The 24,691-nt window shown below is 45.6% G+C and overlaps 1 protein-coding gene and 1 non-coding gene across 2 annotated transcripts in view; one reads left to right on the top strand and one right to left on the bottom strand.

Moving 5' to 3' along the window:
* The window catches only part of LOC124598711 (maternal embryonic leucine zipper kinase-like), a 425,764-nt gene that overhangs the window by 64,779 nt on the left and 336,294 nt on the right, over nt 1–24,691 (bottom strand). The window lies entirely within an intron of this gene.
* Nucleotides 1,215–1,286, top strand: Trnae-uuc. The gene has a single exon. It is a non-coding gene; the product is annotated as a tRNA-Glu (tRNA).

The raw sequence follows: 24,691 nt of genomic DNA on the forward strand, positions 1-24,691 counted from the left end.
CCCGCGACCTGCGGCGGCTCTCTTAATGCATACTGAGCAGCTGCCCGTAATTCCGGACATAATTTTCGCCATTAGTTGCTCGCGACGCTGCGAGGAAGAGGCGCAGCGATGGCGCTCTTGGGCCATCAGTCTGGGTGGACAGCTTTACGACAGGAGCACCTGGCCTGAGGGCACGAGCCTGTCCCATAGATCCTGCCAACTGGCTCCTCATCCAACTCGATTTATAAACAGGGCTTCGGCAATGCCTCTGCTGTCTATTAGGCGACCTTCAATGGCTCTGCGCCCAACAAACAAGTTACAAGTTTAGAACGCAGGAACACGTCTGCCCATACTATCCGCCCGCAAATAAATTAAATACGACACTTCCGAGAATGTCCAGGCCCGTAACTGTACGTTGATCTAATCTTTTTGCGTATTCGCGCGCCAGCTCCCATAATTATTCGAAATATGTCATTCAATTTTTCACAGAACATTTTCTCTAACAACATATTTGTAAATTACTAACAGAAACTAGCTACAGGATCGTCCAACGAAGTGAGATCCACGCTGTAAAAAAAAGTACCACCCTATCCACTGTAATAGTACTGTGGTCTCGTAACACTATTCGGCAGCAATGAATCTAGGGCACAACGGGGCTGAGCCGAAGTTTCTGTTGGTTCACTACGACTGAACCAAGAGCACGCCAGGAATATCCATCACTCCGGCCTTCCCTGTACATGAATGAAGGTCGAGGGGCACCGCATTAGCTAAAATAGAGGCAACTGGAAATTTTTAAACACATAAATTTGTCGAAAACTTAGTCCAGATGCATATAGTAATTCACACTGGAAGCGGTAGTGACGAAACCGTTTTACCGGCAACATTCGTAACATGCATTATGCAGGTCATACGATTTACCTAGTAAGGTATGTACTTCGCCGCATTGGCTTCGAAATCTATGTCTGTAGTGTGATTTTGTTTTCTATGGTTTACAACATTCACGTGACAACGTGGAATGGACGCACTTCCCATACCACGATGCCCACTATCTTGTTAACAGCGCGTTGCTACAGCTGCCAACTCTGAGAAAGGTCCAGCAGCGCTACACTCTCTTCCTTCGTCCGCGTTAATAATCCAGCAGCAGCAAATCGTGTATTTATCCCTTAAATTCACATATGAATCAAGTTACAACTTCAGCACAATCATATACCATACTTCAGACCATAACTTGTATCTCCCATGTGGTCTAGTGGCTAGGATAGCTGGCTTTCACCCAGCAGGCCCGGGTTCGATTCCCGGCATGGGAAATTATTTTAATTTATCACAACGACGAGACTTTGTCTCTAGATGCGTTTTATAACTGTATTTGAACAGATCTCAAAGTTATTGTCGCTTTCATCTGTTGCTTACATGAGCGATGACGATGTTTGTTCAGTTAGCCGACATGTAAGACGGCTCTGCTTCGGTGGCTGCCATTTTCGCTTTATCATATGCCTGAAGCATTCTCCCCCAATTATGTGACACTGTAAACCGAGCTCTCTTCTTAGAAATTTTGGTCGTCTTCCGTCAATGTTTCTCGCGGTTAGAAAGGAAGGAATTTATATAGTACCCTACACCAAAGGTGGTATAAGTACTATATAGTACTTATTATATAGATAGGCTTACGATTGGCCGGGCTACGACGCAGAAATCAAAGAATTCTGCACGCCAGGTATTAAGTCGACTTTTAAGATGGAGGAGTCCTACTAGCGCCAGGTTTACTTCTGAAAGTAAACAACCCGAGGTACTGCTCAGAAGCCTGACGGCGTTGTGCTCATAAATCCATGCACCAACGATCTCACAGCCGCTGTCCCAGTCACAGTAGTTGTTGCACATTATGATCACGACAGCCTCCCTGACCACAGAGTCGTGGTACGTCGCTAAATCAGACAATATTTATGTCCCAGTCAACGTACTTTATACTCGTCTGTGCCGCTGTGGCAACAATCGCCGATTTTTCCAAACTCGATATTCGACGTGCAGTTGCTGTTTTGCACATCGTGCGTGCTGATAGTTGCTATCGTCTTGTAACTGATAAGGATAACGCAATTGGGCTAATCATATGACGGCATAGCAGCCACGATAGTCAGTTGGCCCTGATGATAGCCAACTATTGTAGTTACTTGTATGTTCCGTGAACCACATTTGCAACAACCCGCTATGATGTGAAATGTGTGTAAATGGTTTACAAATACACATTTTCTGTTTGAAAATATCGCTACACATAGACAAATAACACAACGTCATTCTTTCTTTAATCGTAATTTAAAATACAATTTAATAAAAGTAGCCCAGCCACATACACACTTTAGGTGGTCAGGATTCATCAATGGAATGGAAGGACTTGTGAAGCAGAAATAATTTCAGTTTATTAAAATATTTTCACTATCTGCCAGCACCTTCAATTCACTACGGAGATGGTTAATATATTTTTGTGGCTGAGTATTTTACACCTTTGTGTACACATTGGTGGATTGTGGAAGATATTTTTGCTCCTCGTGTGATGATTATTAACGTCATTAATATTTTGAAATTGTGATTAGTTCTTCACAGGGAAGTTATATGGTGACGCTACTTCTAATGCACCTTTTTCGAACAATTGCCTGCCTGAGGTTGAAGGACGTTGTGATGTTCACCTACTATAGCCCTAGAACCAGCGATTGTGTAAAATATATATATATATATATATATATATATATAAAGAAGAGAGCAAACAACCACTCTTTGAAATCTGTTTTTTATTTTTTATTATTCTCACTAAGCAGTTTTCGAGCCTCTTCAGGCTCATTTTCAGATGGGTCACGTTGGTGTTACACATTTGTTTACGCAGCCTGATGCTGGGTGCTGGTTTCAGTATGGGGGCATTTGTAGCTATTACTGCAGCATATTACACGTATTATACACGGCGAACATTAATAAAACCGACAAACTGCAGTCGGGGTATTTCGTGCCGTACTGACAACAGATGTTCGTGCAACAGGGCAGCGAGCTAATCGTCGGTGTTAACTGCATTGTTGTCTGCTTTGTTACTGAGCTCTACTCTCCCTATCTATCTTTCGCAATGATGTTTTCATTATTTATAATGTCAGTAAAAGAAAAGCAGATCGTTGCAACTTATATATATAAAGAGGCTTGGATTATTGGAAACTCGAACTGTCGAGACTCTACTGTACTTTAAAAAGGCAGCGTGCCACATGACGATCCGGCCAACAGCGTCATTCTGCCGCACCTACCTGCAGCACTCGCTTTGGGATGCACGTAGAATATTTAGCGTTGACTTTCATGTTAGTTTAAATTATAGTGGGATTATTTAGCCGCTACAGTGCTTATTATGGATGGCATAAAGAAAAGGTAACAAGTTTCAGCTTATGAGGCGGCAACGGAGGTGGCTTATGAGATGTAAATTCTACTATACCCACAACATGCATTTCTTCACGAAGGCAGGGAATGATAGGAGGATGAGGTGGCAGGGAAGGGTGGGGGGTGGGGGGGGGGGGGGGGGAGGAATGGGCGCGTTCGAAACGCCTGTGATTCTCAATCTGTCCGATCGTAGATGGAACTCGCCTCTGTGGAATGAGGAATGTCAAGACACGGTATTTCTTTAAACATACCCGCCTACAACGAGGACCAAGAGTAACGAAGCTTCAAAAGCTTGAATAGTCAGTCATGATAAAAATATCGGCAGCAAATAATGCACTCGCTGGGCACCTAGGAGTTAGAGGATGGCCTCCCGGAAAAACGGGTCGGGTTTGCGATGGCCTTCCCCCGGTACGTACTGAGTTATGACCTGCGCCATTTAACAGCCTGAGGAGAGCAAGTGAACTGTAAAAACAGCGGAAACGCCTCCGCGCGGACGCTGGAACAGCTTTCCGTCGCTGCACTGCTGAACGTATTTCTACACCAACATCTATAGTCTGCGCACCACGGTCAAGTGTGTGTGGTAGAGGGTCCTTTTTACTGCGCAATATATTAAGTTTTATTCATATTTCATTCATTCACGGATAGAGCTTGCAACTGATATCTGCTTGTACACCTCTGTGCGAGCTGTTATTCGCCATCTCTGCGGGACAGACCGACAGGGGGCTGAAGAATGTTCGTACATTCCGTTCTCAAAGGCAGTTCTCTAATTTGCCTATTCACGTTGTACCGATATTAAAGGTCTTCTCTATGAACTGTCTGTCAGTGAACATTTCTCAACGTTACTGCTACTGTCACCAGTCAGACGCGCACGTGGCGATTCATGTCGCATTTCTTTTAATCCTCTCCATGCCCTCGACTGTTCCACAAACTTCGGCAGTAGTCATATACACTCCTGGAGATGGAAAAAAGAACACATTGACACCGGTGTGTCAGACCCACCATACTTGCTCCGGACACTGCGAGAGGGCTGTACAAGCAATGATCACACGCACGGCACAGCGGACACACCAGGAACCGCGGTGTTGGCCGTCGAATGGTGCTAGCTGCGCAGCATTTGTGCACCGCCGCCGTCAGTGTCAGCCAGTTTGCCGTGGCATACGGAGCTCCATCGCAGTCTTTAACACTGGTAGCATGCCGCGACAGCGTGGACGTGAACCGTATGTGCAGTTGACGGACTTTGAGCGAGGGCGTATAGTGGGCATGCGGGAGGCCGGGTGGACGTACCGCCGAATTGCTCAACACGTGGGGCGTGAGGTCTCCACAGTACATCGATGTTGTCGCCAGTGGTCGGCGGAAGGTGCACGTGCCCGTCGACCTGGGACCGGACCGCAGCGACGCACGGATGCACGCCAAGACCGTAGGATCCTACGCAGTGCCGTAGGGGACCGCACCGCCACTTCCCAGCAAATTAGGGACACTGTTGTTCCTGGGGTATCGGCGAGGACCATTCGCAACCATCTCCATGAAGCTGGGCTACGGTCCCGCACACCGTTAGGCCGTCTTCCGCTCACGTCCCAACATCGTGCAGCCCGCCTCCAGTGGTGTCGCGACAGGCGTGAATGGAGGGACGAATGGAGACGTGTCGTCTTCAGCGATGAGAGTCGCTTCTGCCTTGGTGCCAATGATGGTCGTATGCGTGTTTGGCGCCGTGCAGGTGAGCGCCACAATCAGGACTGCATACGACCGAGGCACACAGGGCCAACACCCGGCATCATGGTGTGGGGAGCGATCTCCTACACTGGCCGTACACCACTGGTGATCGTCGAGGGGACACTGAATACTGCACGGTACATCCAAACCGTCATCGAACCCATCGTTCTACCATTCCTAGACCGGCAAGGGAACTTGCTGTTCCAACAGGACAATGCACGTCCGCATGTATCCCGTGCCACCCAACGTGCTCTAGAAGGTGTAAGTCAACTACCCTGGCCAGCAAGATCTCCGGATCTGTCCCCCATTGAGCATGTTTGGGACTGGATGAAGCGTCGTCTCACGCGGTCTGCACGTCCAGCACGAACGCTGGTCCAACTGAGGCGCCAGGTGGAAATAACATGGCAAGCCGTTCCACAGGACTACATCCAGCATCTCTACGATCGTCTCCGTGGGAGAATAGCAGCCTGCATTGCTGCGAAAGGTGGATATACACTGTACTAGTGCCGACATTGTGCATGCTCTGTTGCCTGTGTCTATGTGCCTGTGGTTCTGTCAGTGTGATCATCTGATGTATCTGACCCCAGGAATGTGTCAATAAAGTTTCCCCTTCCTGGGACAATGAATTCACGGTGTTCTTATTTCAATTTCCAGGAGTGTATTTCTGTTGTGTCAGTTTCGTATCACACTGCCGCATCTGGCCATTAGAACACAGGTAATTACGTCGGCTATCCCAGAAAACGATAGACATCGGGGAAGACAGTCTTGCCAAAAACGTGATTACTTGCTTTACAATAGTCAGATGCTCGGCGTCTTTGATCGCATCAGAATAGTGCTACAGCATCGAGCGCTTAAAGAGATAAGAGCGTGTTCTACCGTCCGTTCCCAGCCACAGACGCGCCTGCTGCTTCCGCAGCCGGCCTTCTACACGAGGTCGCTTCCGCATCTGGACTCTTGTTGCTGGTCGCGCCAACCATCCCGACTTTACGGTACGGCAGCTGTGGACCCCGCCGGCATCTCATATACCACAATCTATCAGCTAATGCTTCCCTTAATACGGAAATGCCAGGCAAAACAACCTATAGCCAAAAGATGGATGAGGCCCTATAAAACTGGTCGAAAAAATTACGCGTCCTCCAAAAGAATTCTTGCTCCTGTTTGGAAGAAACACTGGAGACTAGGGATTTCTACATACATGGAACAGTTCTGAACGGAGTCGTGATTCTTATGTTGTACACAGGAGAAAGTCCCGAAAGCTGTTGGTCACTGTAATACAACGTCGATTATCGACCAAGATGTGTTTTCATGTGGTATATTTACAGGTATTCGATCTTCGAATTTTAGTAATAAAATATAGCTCGTTGTGTAATATCGATGTTCGTGAATGTAGCGTTAATAGCACCACTTCGGTTCTCAATGCAGGTCAACGATCAGTCAGACAGGGTCAGAAGGAGATTGTTCGCTGACGATGGTGGTGTCCACAGCAAAGTACAGTAACTGGGTGGTCGTTAGCAAATGTGTACAAACTTCGGCCAAATTTCCACTTGGTTGAATGAATAGCAATGGTCCTTTTCAAATGTGGGACAATACAAAATAAAGCACGGAACATGTAGACCAGATAGTACCTGATTCAAGATTAGTCGCGAATGTAAGCAGCTCGTCACATCATTCCGAAACGAAACACGACGAATACGTGCAAAGCAAATTGCGTAAAAGACGTTAGTGCGACCACTTGCAGAGTATTGCTCTAGCTTCTGAAGTCCTTATCTACACTGCTGGCCATTAAAATTGCTGTACCAAGAAGAAATGCAGATGATAAACGGGTATTCATTGGACAAATGTATTATACTAGAATTGACATGTGATTACATTTTCACGCAATTTGTGTGCATACATACTGAGAAATCAGTATCCAGAACAACGACCTCTGGCCGTAATAACGGCCTTGATACGCCTGGGCATTGAGTCAAACAGAGCTTGGATGGTGTGTACAGGTACAGCCGCCCATGCAGCTTCAACAAGATACCACAGTTCGTCAAGAGTAGTGACTGGTGTATTGTGACGAGCCAGCTGCTCGGCTACCATTGACCAGACGTTTTCAATTGGTGAGAGATCTGTAGAATGTGCTGGCCAGGGCAGTAGTCGAACGTTTTCTGTATCCAGAAAGGCCTGTACAGGACCCGCAACAAGTGGTCGTGCATTATTCTGCTGAAATGTACGGTTTCGCAGGGATCGGATGAAGGGTAGAGCCACGGGTCGTAACACATCTCAAATGTAACGTCCATTGTTCAAAGTGACGTCAATGTTAACAAGAGGTTGCCCCATACTATCATGCTGGGTCATAACGCCAGTATGGCGATGACGAATACACGCTTCCAATGTGCGTTCACCGCGATGTCACCAAACACGGATGCGACCATGATGATGCAAGCAGAACCTGGATTCATCCGAAAAAATGACATTTTGCCATTCGTGCACCCAGGTTCGTCGTCGAGTACACCATCGCAGGCACTCCTGTGTGATGTAGAGTCAAGGGTAGCCGCAGCCATGGTCTCCGAGCTGATAGTCCATGCTGCTGCAAACGTCGTCGAACTGTTCCTGCAGATGGTTGTTGTCTTGCAAACGTCCCTATCTGTTGACTCAGGGATCGAGACGTGGCTGCACGATCCGTTACAGACATGCGGATAAGGTGCCTGTCATCTCGACTGCTAGTGATACGAGGCCGTTGGGATCCAGCACGGCGTTCCGTATTACCCTCCTGAACCCACCGATTCCATATTCTGCTAACAGTCACTGGATCTCGACCAACGCGAGCAGCAATGTCGCGATACGATAAACCGCAATCGCAATAGGTTCCAATCCGACCTTTATCAAAGTCGGAAACGTGATGGTACGCATTTCTCCTGCTTACACGAGGCATCACAACAACGTTTCACCAGGCAAGCCGATCAACTGCTGCTTGTGTATGAGAAATCGGTTGGAAACTTTTCTCATGTCAGCACGTTGTAGGTGTCGCCACCGGCGGCAACCTTGTGTGAATGGTCTGAAAAGCTAATCATTTGCACATCACAGCATCTTCTTCCTGTCGGTTAAATTTCGCGTCTGTAGCGCGTCATCTTCGTGGTGTAGCAATTTTAATGGCCAGTGGTGTAGTAGCCATGGATCGGTATACAAGGGTACAGAGAGTCAAATTTTACCTCGCTCAAAACAAGAATGGTGTATGACAGGCATTCGGCGCTACTGGTACGAAGTACCCTCCACCACACACTGTACAATGGATTGTGGAGTGTACATGGAGACTTGGCCACCAGTTCGTTCATATTTTGCCAACAGCTGTGGCTGCAGGTTATCCGAGCCAAACTGCCGCTAAACGTTCCCGCAGAGTACGGAACTTTTTGAGCGGCTGCGCGCTTCCCACGGCGGGCCGCGCGGTCCATCCGCGAAGCCGGCGGCCGGCCGGCTGCTACCAGATACCAGCCCGCCGTGTATTCTGCGACGCGGCGCGGCGCGGCGCGACGCCAGGCCACGCTTTGTCTGACGTCCGAGTCTCACGGCGCGGCGACCCAAAAAACGGCCGAGCTGTGAGAATGGACGGAGTCTTCTGGACTCGGGACGCAGCGTCCGCGAGACTCCGTTAGCCTGGCGGAATCTCTCAGAAAGGCGGAGGAATTATATCCGCGCGGCTGCAGCCCGGCCCTGAACAAAGCGCTGCGCATCGCCAAAGAAGCGCCGGGGACGCGCGGTAAGTCACGCAGCGCCGGCACACAATGAGCGGAAGCAAGCCCGGCGCCGGTGTCCAGCTCGTTTTCATTCCCAGCTCTACGCTCGGCGCAGATTCTGCGTTTTGCTACGGATTAATACTCCGTCGACGGCGACACTACTAGCAGCCGGCAAACGAGTTCTTTTTTCTCTTTCTTTTATCGGCTCATCCAAGTCATTAGCGTCGTAGACCCTGCACAAAGCTCGTGGAAGAATCGAACTTCGAGTTTGTATAACGAATTAAACCATCCGAGTCGTAGCGTTCTTTAAAGAAACTAGGGAAAATCTAGACTAAAATCGCCTGATCAGTCGTTTAAGCACGACTACGTGCCAGAGATTTTATCGCTGGTATTTCACTTCTTGTAACATATCAACAGAAGTACCATTCCTTGTGCAGTATTAACTCATATTTGCCTCACAAGTGGGAAGTACAGAGACCGTGTTGAAAGAGCCACATCAACATGTACTTGCGTTAACTGCAGAGAAAATCGTGCGCAACATAAACCACGATGCCTAAAAATGGTTCAAATGGCTCTCAGCACTATGGGACTCAACTTCTGAGGTTATTAGTCCCCTAGAACTTAGAACTAGTTAAACCTAACTAACCTAAGGACATCACACACATCCATGCCCGAGGCAGGATTCGAACCTGCGACCGTAGCGGTCTCGCGATTCCAGACTGCAGCGCCTAGAACCGCACGGCCACTTCGGCCGGCCACGATGCCTAAATAGGAGCCAGAGCGCTGTTCCCCCGCAGCACATTTCCAGATTAACCGCCGGCACTCGGTCGCCTCGACTTCGACGATGGCGCGACAGTACGCTTCCGAAACATCGCATGGATTACGATTCGAAGCAACCGACACTAAGCGATACGGAAATACGCAAACTTGATGACTTGTCACAATGACAATCGTGGGAATTCTAACTATGGCTTAGTATTCGACAATGCGTCGTTTCCGTGCTGATTTTCACCTTCAAATAATTATGTGGTCAATAAAAATCACACTAGAAATTACGATGGAGTGACGGACGTCACAAGCCATTTTACGGGTGGGCAAACAAATCACCATAGTGCTGGAGACCCATAGTTTCGCTTACACTCGGATCCGTCCTGATGTGTGACCTGCTGTAACTTTAGTGTCAAAATTTTCATGGGAACAGAAAAAACTACAGCTACGGACTAATAGTGCAGTTTATTGTGAAATTGCACATGATGCTTCAGAAGCTCGATTTGTCTCAGACGAAGAGACTGTGGAATGAATTGGAATGGCAGGTCATTAGATACGTAAACAACTTGGGGCATACCGCCAATGTGTTCACGAGAGTTTGCAGGGGTGCAACGGATCCGCGATCTCTTACTCAAGGACAAACATATTTTACTCACAAAGGTCGAGGACACACCTATAATAGATTATCAAGCACCGAGAGCGCCCGGAGAGTGTTATAGTAATGTTTTACAACTGAGTCTTTACTGGGAGTAGTGGTGTAAGAATGGTGGTGTAATGGCGTAGCGGGAGGAAGCATGTTGTACCGCATGAGATCGTGTCCCCATCTCCGTGGGTTGACTCCCAGCGAAGCAGATTATACTGGCTACTGACAAGTGTTTTTATTAAGAAATGATCATAAATTCGGAGTGTCAATTTTACGCGTCCCAGACTACAGCGCCGGCCCATGGCTTGCAGTGAAAGGATAGCACGTGTAGTTTGTTAAAACAACGTATTACCATATTTCAACATATCTGGCCTGTTTCGAGACTAGGCGTGAATAGAGACGTACTACTATGGTACTGACTGTCTCTACCAGTGTTTAAAGAGGATACATAACTTTGTGCAAACTTTCCGCAACCTTTATTAGTGCAAAAGCTCTGTTCTTAGAATACAGCGTTATTAAGCAGCCGAAACCCGACTGGAACAAGTCCTACCTAGTGGTTAAATCAGGTAGCACTTACCCATTAGCACACCGTCATTTAATATAAAGGTTAGGTTGCTAGATTATAAGACTAGTAACAATACTAAAATTAATCGGGCGTGTTTCAACGGGCCTGCTGTTGGCGACATTGCAGGTCAAAGACGTCCTGAACCCACCCAATGACTAAGTAGGCCTTAATTAAGTCATCAGAGACCGAGCAGCTCTCCGAACAAACCATACGCGACACCCATCCTTTCCTGGGTGATGCAGTGGTTGAAGTGCCGGACCAGCACCTGGAGTCGCAGGATTCAAATCCCCATCGAGCTTTCTAGATTTGGGTTCCCTTGAACATACCGATTGAAACGTCCCCTTAGAAAAATTATACATGACTGTGTTTAAACTGACACACAATATTTTTAGCGCAACGCAATCTATCAAAAATCCCTACAAAAGAATGGCCCTGACTAACATTAACCTATACCTTTCACAAATCACTTAATTCACAAAAATCTTCGTTACTCGAACTACTGCAATACTGCGAGCGCCACTACTGCCAGCTACATAAAAGATTCAAGCTACTGAAGGCACTAACTACGGATAGGCATAGTTAGCAAATGAAAGATTTTAAAAGAGAACAAACAATGTATTTACCTTAATAGTCATAATATATATAGCAGTTCATGACATCCAGTCTTACAAATTTCAAAACTCCGCCATCTCTCCCCCCACATCCACCACTGCTGGCGGCTCACCTCCAACTGCTCAACGCTACGAGCTGTTCACATCCAGCTGCCCAACACTACAATGGCAGACAACAATGCAAACTAGCCACAGACTGCACACAGCACAGCCAGTGATTTTCATACAGAGCGCTACGTAACGTTGCCAATAAGAAAACATAAACAGCCTACTTACACGATACGAATGCCTTGAATTTACTTTGAAAAGTACACTTCTGATTTTCTGCTCCATACCTGCTCAATCTCGGAATCCACGGTTGGGTTTTGGTTAAAAAGAGAGTTTTAGGGATGTTTCTCCATTATGGATAAAAATTTTTGGAAACGAGGAGGTGGCTCTGCTGGATAAATGCCGAGAGTATATATATCGTTAAAATCTTGGAAATCTTCTGTGCTTATTTATTATTTAGGTTTCGCCTCATACAGGATTTCACCTGTAGAAGTGGGGCAACTCTGAACCTCTGTATCTTGAAAACAGATAAAGATATCACGAAAATTTTCGTTTCAATAGTCTTCGAGGTCAGAGTCTTACGAATATATCGCAAAAATGTCAGCCATTTGCTGTACATAGCCCTCTTGGAATCCTCGGATGGGTTTTGGTCCGCTGATGACAGCAAAAACATAGTAAAAACAAAAACTTTTTTGGGGTTTTCCGAGGAACTGCCCGTGAAGTAATGGTGCCTTCGTAAGTCTCATCAAGCCCGCCGTAGACCACGTAGATACCGAGAAGCAGAAGTGCAGTGCCGCCAACATATCCGTCGCTGGACATTGGAGTGATGGAGGCCTCGTTCCCTGTGGCCTCTAGATCCACGCTGCTTGAGGCTGCACTCCAGACGGGCTTTCGTGGACATGTTATAAGCCTGTGTAAAATATTCTCATTGCGAGTTTATTTTCCCTTTCAACGACAGGAAGACGGAGCTCCTGAGTTGTTATACTTTTACTATTGTTTTAAAATGTCTATTTGTTACTGGTAAAACAATGGCAGGTCAGAAAGTGGCCTAGTACTTTGCTTGTAGTGTATATTTAAAAATACACTCACGTGAAAAAAATAGGTATTTCGAGGGTTGTCGCTGGATAATTTTTTTCCATTTTGGCAAAGGCCTAACTCAACTAGAAGGCCTGAGTGCAACATGACCGAAGAAACACGTGCTTGCCGTGAGATGACAGGCATCCTTGGACAAATGGTAGACGAGTACTTTAAATCTGTTCTCGATGTACTGCGCACTTTCTGACGAAAGCTCAATGCCATGGGTGTGTCAGTTGGTATGAGGAAATGCAAAATCCGTATACGATATCGTAACAGGAGATGACAATTGGATGTAATCGAACGAAACGGAAACTGAGCAACTATCAACAGTCAAGCTGTTTCATGATGAACCGAAAATGACTAAAGTGATTCGTCCGCGGAGCGCTTCCAGGAAAATGACGACTTGTCTCTTTTGCTACACAGCACATGGTGCGACTAGTGATTTAGTTTTCAGTTGATCAAAGAACAGTTGCCGGCCGCTGTGACCGAGCGGTTCTAGGCGCTTCAGTCCTGAACCGCGCTGCTGCTACGGTCGCAGATTCGAATCCTGCCTCGGGCATGGATGTCTGTGATGTCCTTAGGTTAGTTAGGTTTACGTAGTTCTATGTCTAGGGGACTGATGACCTCAGATGTCTAGTCGCTTAGTGCTTAGAGCCATTTGACATAGAACAGTTACTGTTCACTGGTAACTAAGATTTGTTATGGCTCAGTTTATCGATGAAGTCAGGGTAAAAACGCGAAAACATCGCATCTTTCTTTTACAACTACATACAAACTCTGCATGCTACTGTCTTGTGCTTGTCAGAGGGCATCTTGTACCATTTCCTTTCCTTTCCTGTTCGCAAATAGACGAAGGGAAAAAAAGACCGTTTGTATGCCTCTGTACAAACCATAATTTCTCTTATCTTTCTAGTCCTTACGTGAATATTCTTCATAATGACAATGCGCCCCCCCCCCCCCCCCACCTCACCCGTCAGACAGCACGCGAAGGACTGAATCATTTAACGGAGAAAAACATCTCTCGACTTGTACCTGCCAGATATGCCGCCTAACGGCATGTTTGTTCCCTTATGTTTAACAAAACGTGCGTGGACAGCTGATTTCCATCACGCCAAGCAGCTGTTGAGTCCTTCCAAAACCATGTCTTCGAGGTACCAACATCAAAGTGGAAAATATGAATCCAGAATTAGTTCAAAATCATGTACAACTCTCTAAATTTGAAAGCGAATTTTTTGAGTAAAAATAAAACGATTTGTACCACGAAATCGTCTTATTTCACTGTTTTTATAAACACTAAGTCTAAATATACGGTTCCCCTATTCTTCCGCATCTGCTCACAAGCGCAGACATTCACAGGATCTCTGCCATAACAACAATCAGTTCTTGCTGGTAAAGATCATGGATGTTAGCGTCTGAAAGGCAGAATTTTTACTGTGATTTGAGGAGGCAAGAATACCAAGAATGTCATCTCGACAGACTTCGTTGTCGTGGCCGAAGCCTGGCCAACAGTATTTACCTTAAAGTACTGTGGTGATAGTGATATTTTGGCGCATGTGGCGGCTTGAGACTTCATTATAGTTCAGAATTTTTGTCAGTAAATATTGCCTAAGGTTTAACGAAAACTGTAGCTTGCTTTGGAATGTAGCTCTCGTGCCTCTGGCCGATAATGTTCATGACTGCAAATAAAGGACCATTACATAACGGTTAGAAAAAAACTGAACCGATGTTTCCCCTTGCTCTATTTGCGAGTGGAAAAGGAAAGGAAATGTCCTTCGAATCTTATAACCGCACGTAGTCTGTGTGCAAATCTTGAATAATCTTTCGCTCCCTGTTTTATTCCTGCTGTCTCCAGAATTTTAAATTTTTTTCTCTAAATCTACATATTCTATGGACGTGGGTCGCCTGCATTTAATGTATGGTCTAAGAGTCGTAGGGTCAGTTTGCATCGCGTGTTGCTACATTGCCTCGGAACCTAAAATGATACTCCCCCAGGTCGACCTCATTTTTTTTTCTATTCTGTGTAAGTAATTCGTGTTTTTATTTTGCAATCACGACTTATTAAATTGGTATTTATGTAATATTCACACGTTGTTGCACAACTGTAAGTACACTACTGGCCATTAAAATTGCTACACCACGATGATGACGTGCTACAGACGCGAAATTTAACCGACAGGAAGAAGATGCTGTGACATGCAAATGATTAGATTTTCAGAGCATTAACACAAGGTTGGCGCCGGTGGCGACACCTACAACGTGCTGACATGAGGAAAGTTTCCAACCGATTTCTCATACACAAACAGCAGTTGACCGGCGTTGTCTGGTGAAACGTTGTTGTAATGCATTGTGTAAGGAGGAGAAATGTGTACCATCACGTTTCCGACTTTGATAAAGGTCGGATTGTAGCCTATCGCGATTGCGGTTTATCGTATCGCGACATTGCTGCTCGCGTTGGTCGAAATCCAATGACTGTTAGCAGAATATGGAATCGGTACGTTCAGGAGGGTAATACGGAACGCCGTGCTGGATCTCAACGGCCTCGTATCACTAGCAGTCGAAATGACAGGCATCTTATCCGCATGGCTGTAACGGATCGTGCAGCCACGTCTCGATCCCTGAGTCAACAGATGGGGACGTTTGCAAGACAACTATCTGCACGAACAGTTCGACGACGTTTGCAGCAGTATGGACTATCAGCTCGGAGACCATGGCTGCGGTTACCCTTGACGCTGCATCACAGACAGGAGCACCTGCGATGGTGTACTCAACGACGAACCTGGGTGCACCAATGGCAAAACGTCATTTTTTCGGATGAATCCAGGTTCTGTTTACAGCATCATCATGGTCGCATCCGTGTTTGGCGACATCGCAGTGAACGCACATTGGAAGCGTCTATTCGTCATCGCCATACTGGCCTATCACCCGGCGTGATGGTGTGGGGTGCCATTGGTTACACGTCTCGGTCACCTCCTGTTCGCGTTGACGGCACTTTGAACAGTGGACGTTACATTTCAGATGTGTTACGACCCGTGGCTCTACCCTTCATTCGATCCCTGCGAAACCCTACATTTCAGCATGATAATGCACGACCGCATGTTGCAGGTCCTGCACGGGCATTTCTGGATACAGAAAATGTTCGACTGCTGCCCTGGCCAGCACATTCTACAGATCTCTCACCAATTGAAAACGTCTGGTCAATGGTGGCCGAGCAACTGGGTCGTCACAATACGCCAGTCACTATTCTTGATGAACAGTGGTATCGTTTTGAAGCTGCATGGGCAGCTGTACCTGTACACGCCATCCAAGCTCTGTTTGACTCAATTCCCAGGCATATCAAGGCCGTTACTACGGCCAGAGATTGTTGTTCTGGGTACTGATTTCTCATGATCTATGCACCCGAATTCCTTGAAAATGTAATCACATGTCAGTTCTAGTATAATATATTTGTCCAATGAATACCCGTTTATCATCTGCATTTCCTCTTGGCGTAGCAATTTTAATGGGCAGTAGTGTATTACATTCTTCTTGAAGTCTGAGATACTTCGCCTTTATCATAGAACTTGCAGGTCAGGTGGAATAATTTTGTCAAGGGTGGCTCTCCAAAGAATCTGAATAACTTAGAGTTAATTTCGTTTGCTCCAGGGGCCTAGTTTGGACTTAGATCTTACAGGCCAATTCTTGTTGTAGTATCGTGTCGTCCACCTCATTTTTGTTTCCTGCCCTTTTTTTCCTTTTTACAATACTGTCTTGAAATTCATTTTCCTTGTGTTGCGGACAATACTTAAGCATTAATGGTGTTCCATAATTCGAAAACAGATTGACAACGACGGTACAGGCGTATAATTATGTGCATTTCTCCGGCGAAAGTTCATGAAAACCGTATGAAATACCTCACCACTGCAATTTTTTTGTGTTATTATTTCACTCGTGTATTGCTGCTGGGAGGATTAATGCGGTGTTTCCTAAACGACTTCCAAAACTACGCGTAGTCGGCAGACGCGGCAGGTTAGGTCTTCTTGAATCATGGATTAACGCTATGAAATTCGAGTGGACAGTAATGTCTTTAGCCATATGCCATTGCGTCCCTTAGGTGGATATCAAATGCTTCTGCACTGAGACGTCGTTAAATGTTTGCGGAATGTAATTTACATACAAAGGTAAAGCTTACGTTCAGACGAACGCATGACTTAACAATCGCAAAACGTAAACAGTGGAAAAAATATGCACTAACAAAGAATACGTCGAACGTGCTCGATAGTAATTAGCAAATGTCACTTGCTGTAGTTCGCAGCTTGATATTTCGAGTGCTATCCGAAGGAGGTTGTGTTTATACGCACCCAGAAGTCAACTATTTCACAAAAAAATTCCAAGCATGTCTACCGCGTAGAGAATGTGTAATACAACTTGTAACACGCCCGGGGGTACAAATGCGTGGGGTGGGGTACCTTTAAACTGTTTGCCTTTTCGTGACCGTGCGCCCTGTTCACACCACGTACCTGGTAATCCCGCGGCAAACTGTTTGCCTTTTCGTGACCGTGCGCCCTGTTCACACCACGTACCTGGTAATCCCGCGGCAGTCCTACTGTTCTGCTCCACAGCTGGCTGTTGGCTTGCCTGAAATTATGTATCTCAATATGCAAGCGGGTTTAGGGGAGCCACTCAACGTTAAAACACAACACTGCCCTATGTCTGGTATGAACAACTATATTCTGAGACGATTAAAGGAAATCGCAGGTTGCCCAGTTTACATTCTAATTCGTAAGTGTTTATCGCAATTAATGTATGATTACCAGTCCACAATATCACTTGGACGAGCGTACGCGTAACCGGCACGACGCGGGTGATTGTTGATGATGCGGAAACGCGATGGCCGAACGCACGTTCTCACGCTCGCTACAAGACACTGATACTTGTTTGCACTCTTTTATGGTAACTAATTTTTGCTTATTCACATTAGTTCATTCTGAGAGAGCGAAGACGGCGCCAATGATTGATACTGTACTGTACGAAACGCAACGAGAGGATACACAAATACGTTATCAGCAGCACTGCTCATTTTTAAATTACTTCTTGACGCACTTTCCTCTGAATCACTTGCATATTTTATCACTTTACTGTAATAACACTTGTAGCAGCATCTAACAATGACTCTCACATGCAGAGCTACACACTACACAACATAACAGTTCCGAGACCTTAGGTTAGTTAGGTTTAAGTAGTTCCAAGTAGTAGGGGACTGATGACCTCAGAAGTGCCATAGTGCTCAGAGCCAGTTCCGTGTCCCGTACTCGACTCGGCAGACGCGGCTGCCCGCAAAGATACTCCGCAACCAAGCCAGCGATATGACAGTACGCTCACAGACTCAATGCCGTAAGCATATAATTTAACATATGAACTTAAGGGGGATAGGCTGTCAAACGGGCCGACTTGGAGCAGGGGAGTCAGCACAGGACATTTTAATTTCTACTGTCTATACTTTTACAAATAAATTCATAAAACTTTGTCACCATGACCAGGAAGGATTGAGGACTCTCACTCATCGCAGTGGAAGTTCAAAAACGTAGCAAAATACCTTTTTTTTTACATGTTGAATTTCATCATTTTTTCACTTATTATTGGCTGCATTTGTTGCTATAGGTACACTTTTCTTCCTAAGTAAGAGAGATTCTTCGATGAATTTTTCATAGCATACAAACAGTAGTTACAGGTGTATGAAACTCTAGAATTTTCCAAACCTATTAAAAAACTGTGGAAAAACTTGAGATAATTAACTATAATACTTTAGTTTTTTCTAAACATGAAGTTTAAAATGTAACAGTTCATTCATTTTTTCATAAATTAAATGAGTTCTAGAGTTTCATACACCTGTAACTATGGTTTGTATGCTGTGCAAAAGTCATCGAAGAATGTCTCTTACGTAGGAAGAAAAGTGTACCTATAGCAACAAATGCAGACAGTAGTAAGTGAAAAAATGATGAAATTTCACATGTAAAAAAAAAAGTGTTTTGTTACGTTTTTGAGCTACCACATCTATGAGCATTAATCCTGAATCCTTCCTGGTCATGCTGCTCAAGTTTTATGAATTTATTTGTAAAAGTATAGACAGTGGAAATTAAAATGTCCTGTGGTGCCTCTCCTGCTCCAAGGCGGCCCGTTTGACGTCCTACCCCCCCCCCCCCCCCCGCCCTTAACGTGTGTACGGAAACATAATGACTAAAAAACTACCGCATCTGGGGTCCAGGCGAAAGACGCTAGTTGAAATTCAAAAACCGATTAGCGTAGATAAGAAACGGAGCCTCCTTCTTCAGTGCAGAACTCCTATGGGGATCTAAAATTAGCGAGCTCGGAGGACCTGGATGGAGACTGCGGACAGATGGCGCTCGGTGGTAGTCTGGGACGGCCGTGAGGCGCGCCGAGGTAGTCCGTGCAGTCGCTATACGCACTGTGTCCCGGGTGGCGCAGTGGTTACCGCACCTGCCTAGCATGCAGGGGATCCCAGGTTCGAATCCCATTTTCGCTCGTCGTCGCTGGTTCCGCGTAATGTCCCGATGCAGCTGACGTCAGTAATCCCTTCCCTTTCATTTATCCCCTCCCCTTCCACTTTCAATATACATACAAACAGAACTATACTTACTGCCGAATGATCGGCGAGTGCATCGTCATGCCCAACAGTCGTGTATGTAGTGGCAAAGCCGCGACTCCTCGATTACACTTTCAAACTCGTCCAATCGCTCTCCTTTCTACGCTAGTATATTCCACTTGTATGCGACAGACTCAAGTGAAGAGTTTGCAGTCAAACGGGCAGCGGCGAAGACTGGCGAATCGAGTGTCCGAGCTTACGCAGACGGCGAGTTCGGAGATGATGCCATAGGACCTAGTGGCGAGTTTCTGACTGCTGGCGTTCAGCCAGCTTCACGTACGTGTTTAATAGTTAAGATTGCCGATGCTCGTCGTCCAGTCTTTAAGTAGCGCGAAGGCGCGTGCGCACGGGTTATTGCTGCATGACGCGAACTGTCGAGTTTGGCGTCCTCTGTCGAATATTCATCTTTGCTGCGTGGGCGCAGGGCAGGGAGCTCACCAAAGTGGCTGGCTTGACAAGTGGTGTGACACATGGCGTGGCAGACGCACGGCAGTAGCGTTGCGCGCGCGTGACTCGGGCCAACAGAAGCAGCATGGCACCGTGTCTTCTTCGCACGATCAAGTGTCCCGGTTTACTCGACTTGACGTTTCATGTGAATGAAGCAAAGCCACGGCGCTTGTGTAGGCAGTTTCTCAGCAAAACTTGTACCTTTCGCGCAAAGAATTCAAAACTACTAAGAGTTGTCGCACGTTCTCCGCTAGGCTCATTTTCTCACACAATTCTGAGAAAACTATTAGATTTAAGAAATTGATTTTTCTCGCACCTTAAAGAACTGTCATCGCATCTTGATAATGAACTGGCTCTTTTCGATTAACATGGTTTACACAAAACCAGCTTACTTAGTTCTCTTTAGTTGCATATCTCCATTCTCTTCCACAAACAAATTAAATGAAATCCAATTACTATATCTGTATATTACGTTTTGTTGGTCTAGTGGAAAAATATCGGTGTATTTACGGTCACAGCAGTTCTGAACACAGAAACAGGAATGCTCAAAATAAAATGTGGGACGTAGCCAATTATGATTGCAGTGGGCTTGGGATAAGCGAGACCTGGACCACGATTCAATGGAAAAAGGACTGCAAGTGAAATATCATAGATTCAGAAATTGAAATTCATTTAACTTGTTTGTGGAGAAGAATTAAGATATATGACTAAACAGAATCACATAAGGTGGTTTTCTATAAAATACGTATACAAATCTTTTTACCAACTTGCTATAATATGCTTTAGGTATATAGCTAAATACACTTTTTTTTTTCAGAAAAGAAAATGCTTCAATTGGCTCAGAAATAAACTACTGAGTGGAAGTATTCAGTCTCATAGCACTGCACTGTTCTGTTGGTAGTCGTTGATTTTCTGACTTTTGACTCGAGTTCTCGATAGGGTGGTGAACATTCTGCTGCACAGGTGACTTAAAATACCGGTTGTTTCAAAATGAATATGGGGTTTTAAAGGCCTTGCAGCACTTATTACACTCAACTTAGAATTATAAATAATACAGCAAATTAAAGACCAACCCAAACAGTTTCTCTCACAACTGTTAAACGTGAGCACCATTCGTCACACGGCATACACCCGAGTGGATAGCCGAATTCTCCCCAAATCCTGATCAGTGTGTGTGGAGTAATTTTTGGAAAAATTGATGCAATCATATTTCTTAAGTCGGGTGGATTAGTTGGTAGGTGAGGCACATACACGACATATTTTATAAAAGTAGAAATTTCTTGGCATCAGATCGGGTGCACGTGGATGCCAAGCTCTGTCATCCGGTCCCTTGGGGCCAGCACGGCGGTCGACACAACGTCGTTTAACCAATCACATACTGAGTTACGCCAGTGAGACGGCGCACCACGTGCTTTCCAAATAAAAGTTCTGTGCTTCAGCTTCTTCCTTTTGAGGGAAGAGCCATAGTTCTAGCCCATCAAGATAAGAAACGCCAGTTGCTCCAGCGAAAAACGAAGGTCGGAAAGGGGCACAAAAAAATCAATTTAGGGTAGTGTCGCTGGAATTGTGCCGTCTCGTGTGGATTTGCTGACCTCTAGATGCCCACATTTTGTGTGTGTGTGTGTGTGTGTGTGTGTGTGTGTGTGTGTGTGTGTGTGTGTCCACATTTCCACTTAGGTGACACGTTGATCATCACTGAAAACATCACAACCATGAAAATCTACGTCATACAGTAACAGTTCGTTTGCAAAGTTGACACGTACAACCATAGTCGTAGGTACATAGTCATCCGACGGCACACCCTTAAGACTATTCACAGCATATCGGTCGGGAAAGCTTGAAAAGTCACATAGTCGTAGGCTTTAGAGCTTGTAACTGGTATACAAATAAAGATGTTTGAGCTTCTCTTTCATCTGATGTATTATTGACAAGTGTACGTTGAATGTAATATACTTGCTATAAATCCTTAAAACCCCGATACTCATTTTGAAACACCCAGTATACATAATCATGAATCCTTAGGAAATTATGAAGCAGACAAACAGCTTGAGCTACACGTCGATTTTATTCGTGTCACAATTTGTTGAAGTATCCAGAACCCGGATCCTTCCATTTCTTACACGAAGAATACAAGTTCTAATGGGAAACAAAGTAGATTGAAGGATGCTGCTTTGCTTCTTTAAATACATAAAACACATATTAAGTTGTTTAAAAATCAGGATATCTTGATCGTCCTTCTACTGGCGTTGATTTCCACGCATGCTTCGCTACTGCCGTATACTTGACACGCTGTGAGTCATGTCACTAGTCTGGCCACTTTGGTGGCGTCTAGCCTAAAGGTGGTATTAAGTGCATGCCCTCTGTCGAATTGTTGGCCAACAGAGTTAAAATTCAGGTGTCAATAAACTGTCGCTACACGAGACAATAGGTTTAAAATGTTTTCTTTGAGAATATGTTTTAAGGAAATCACAGGGTCCCACGCCTTATCCAGTTGGAAACTGCCATCACGATTAATAAGATCTTCCCCAGTCTTCACTCCACAGATTCCTTCATAACTCAGTTCCGGAAGTATCTTGTCATGGACAAGATTTCCGTGGCAGAATAATCAATAGAATACAATGCTTGACTATAGCTGATTTAATGGTCTGCAAAAGGTGAGTGTGGCGATAACGCTTTACGCACCTTTGACGTCCTATTACTACGTGTTTTGTGTGGCATGGTATTCTGCGTACTCCAGCCTTCCGCAAACCCATATAATTCTTTACCGATCCGAGCAGAGCACAGGTCTTTGCGAGTTGAAGCGGGCGCGCCACCAAAACATTATGACATGTGGTGCCGGATTGAGCACCAGTGACGTCACTGCCGAAGGCGCGCCTACGTAAGCACGGCAGCGTCATCCACACGACTGTCAACCACTTGACAACGGCAGAGCAGATCTCTGCAGAACGCTTGAAACCCAAGACTATTTTCCTAATAGACAGGGGCTTACTGACACTCGCTGTTGCTGCGCGACATTCGCAAATGGAACAGGAAATGTAAGAACCACGGTGTTCGAAGTACTGTCGGCCGTACGTAATGCAGCTTGCCGAGTATACAGGGCGGTCCATTGATCGTGACCGGGCCAAATATTTCACGAAATAAACGTAAAACGAAAAAATTACAAAGAACGAAACTTGTCTAGCTTGAACGGGGAAACCAGATGGCGCTATGGTTGGCCTGCTAGATGGCGCTGCCATAGGTCAAATGGATATCAACTGCGGGTTTTTTTAAAATAGGAACCCCAATTTTTTATTGCATCTCTTCGTGTAGTACGTAAAGAAATATGATTGTTTTAGTTGGACCACTTTTTTCGCTTTGTGACAGATGGCGCTGTAATAGTCACAAACATATAGCTCACAATTTTAGATTAACGGTTGGTAACAGGTAGGTTTTTTAAATTAAAATACAGAAGGTAGGTACGTTTGAACATTTTATTTCGGTTGTTCCAATGTGATACATGTACCTTTGTGAACCTATCATTTCTGAGAACGTATGCTGTTGCAGCGTGATTACCTGTAAATACCACATTAATGCTCAAAATGATGTCCGTCAACCTCAGTGTATTTTTGCAATGCGTGTAACGACATTCCTCTCAACAGCGAGTAGTTCGCATTCCGTAATGTTCCCACATGCATTGACAATGCGCTGACGCATGATGTCAGGCGTTGTCGGTGGATTACGATAGCAAATATGCTTCAACTTTCCCCACAGAAAGAAATCCGGGGACGTCATATCCGGTGAACATCCGGGCCATGGTATGGTGCTTCGACGACTAATCCATCTGTCGTGAAATATGCTATTCAATACCGCTTCAAACGCACGCGAGCTACGTGCCGGACATCCATCATGTTGGAAGTACATAGCCATTCTGTCATGCAGTGAAACATCTTTTAGTAACATCGATGGAACATTACGTGGGAAATCAGCATACATTGTACCATTTAGATTGCCATCGATAAAATGGGGGCCAATTATCCTTCCTCCCATAATGCCGCACCATACATTAACCCACCAAGGTCGCTGATGTTCCACTTGTCGCAGCCATTGTGGATTTTCCGTTGCCCAGTAGTGCATATTATGCCGGTTTACGTTACCGCTGTTGGTGAATGACGCTTCGTCGCTAAATAGAACGCATGCAAAAAATCTGTCATCGTCTCGTAATTTCTCTTGTGGCCAGTGGCAGAACTGTACACGACGTTCAAAGTCGTCGCCATGCAATTCCTGGTGCATAGAAATATCGTACGGGTGCACTCGATGTTGATGTAGCATTCTCAACACCGACTTTTTGAGATTCCCGATTCTCGCGCAATTTTTCTGCTACTCATGTGCGGATTAGCCGCGACAGCAGCTAAAACATCTACTTGGGCATTACTATTTGTTGCAGGTCGTGGTTGACGTTTCATATGTGGCTGAACACTTCCTGTTTACTTAAATAACGTAACTATCCGGCGAACGGCCCTGAGACTTGGATGATGTCGTCCAGGATACCGAGCAGCATACATAGCACACGCCCGGTGGGTATTTTGATCACAACAGCCATACATCAACACGATATCGACCTTTTCCGCAATTGGTAAACGGTTCATTTTGACACGGGTAATGTATCACGAAGCAAATACCGTCCGCACTGGCTGATGGTGGTGGTTGGTTTTGGGGAAGGAGACCAGACAGCGTGGTCATCGGTCTCATCGGATTAGGGAAGGATGGGGAAGGAAGTCGGCCGTGCCCTTTCAGAGGAACCATCCCGGCACTGGCCTGGACTGATTTAGGGAAATCACGGAAAACCCAAATCAGGATGGCCGGACGCGGGATTGAACCGTCGTCCTCCCGAATGCGAGTCCAGTGTCTAACCACTGCGCCACCTCGCTCGGTCCGCACTGGCTGAATGTTACGTGATACCACGTACTTACACGTTTAAGACTATTACACCGCCATCTACCACAAAGCGAAAAAAGTGTTCCAACTAGAACATTCATATTTCTTTACGTACTACACGAATATGTAATAAAAAAATGGGGGTTCCTATTTTAAAAAAAACCGCAGTTG

This window comes from Schistocerca americana, chromosome 1, assembly GCF_021461395.2.
Source record: "Schistocerca americana isolate TAMUIC-IGC-003095 chromosome 1, iqSchAmer2.1, whole genome shotgun sequence".
Classification (NCBI taxonomy): Eukaryota; Metazoa; Arthropoda; class Insecta; order Orthoptera; family Acrididae; genus Schistocerca; species Schistocerca americana.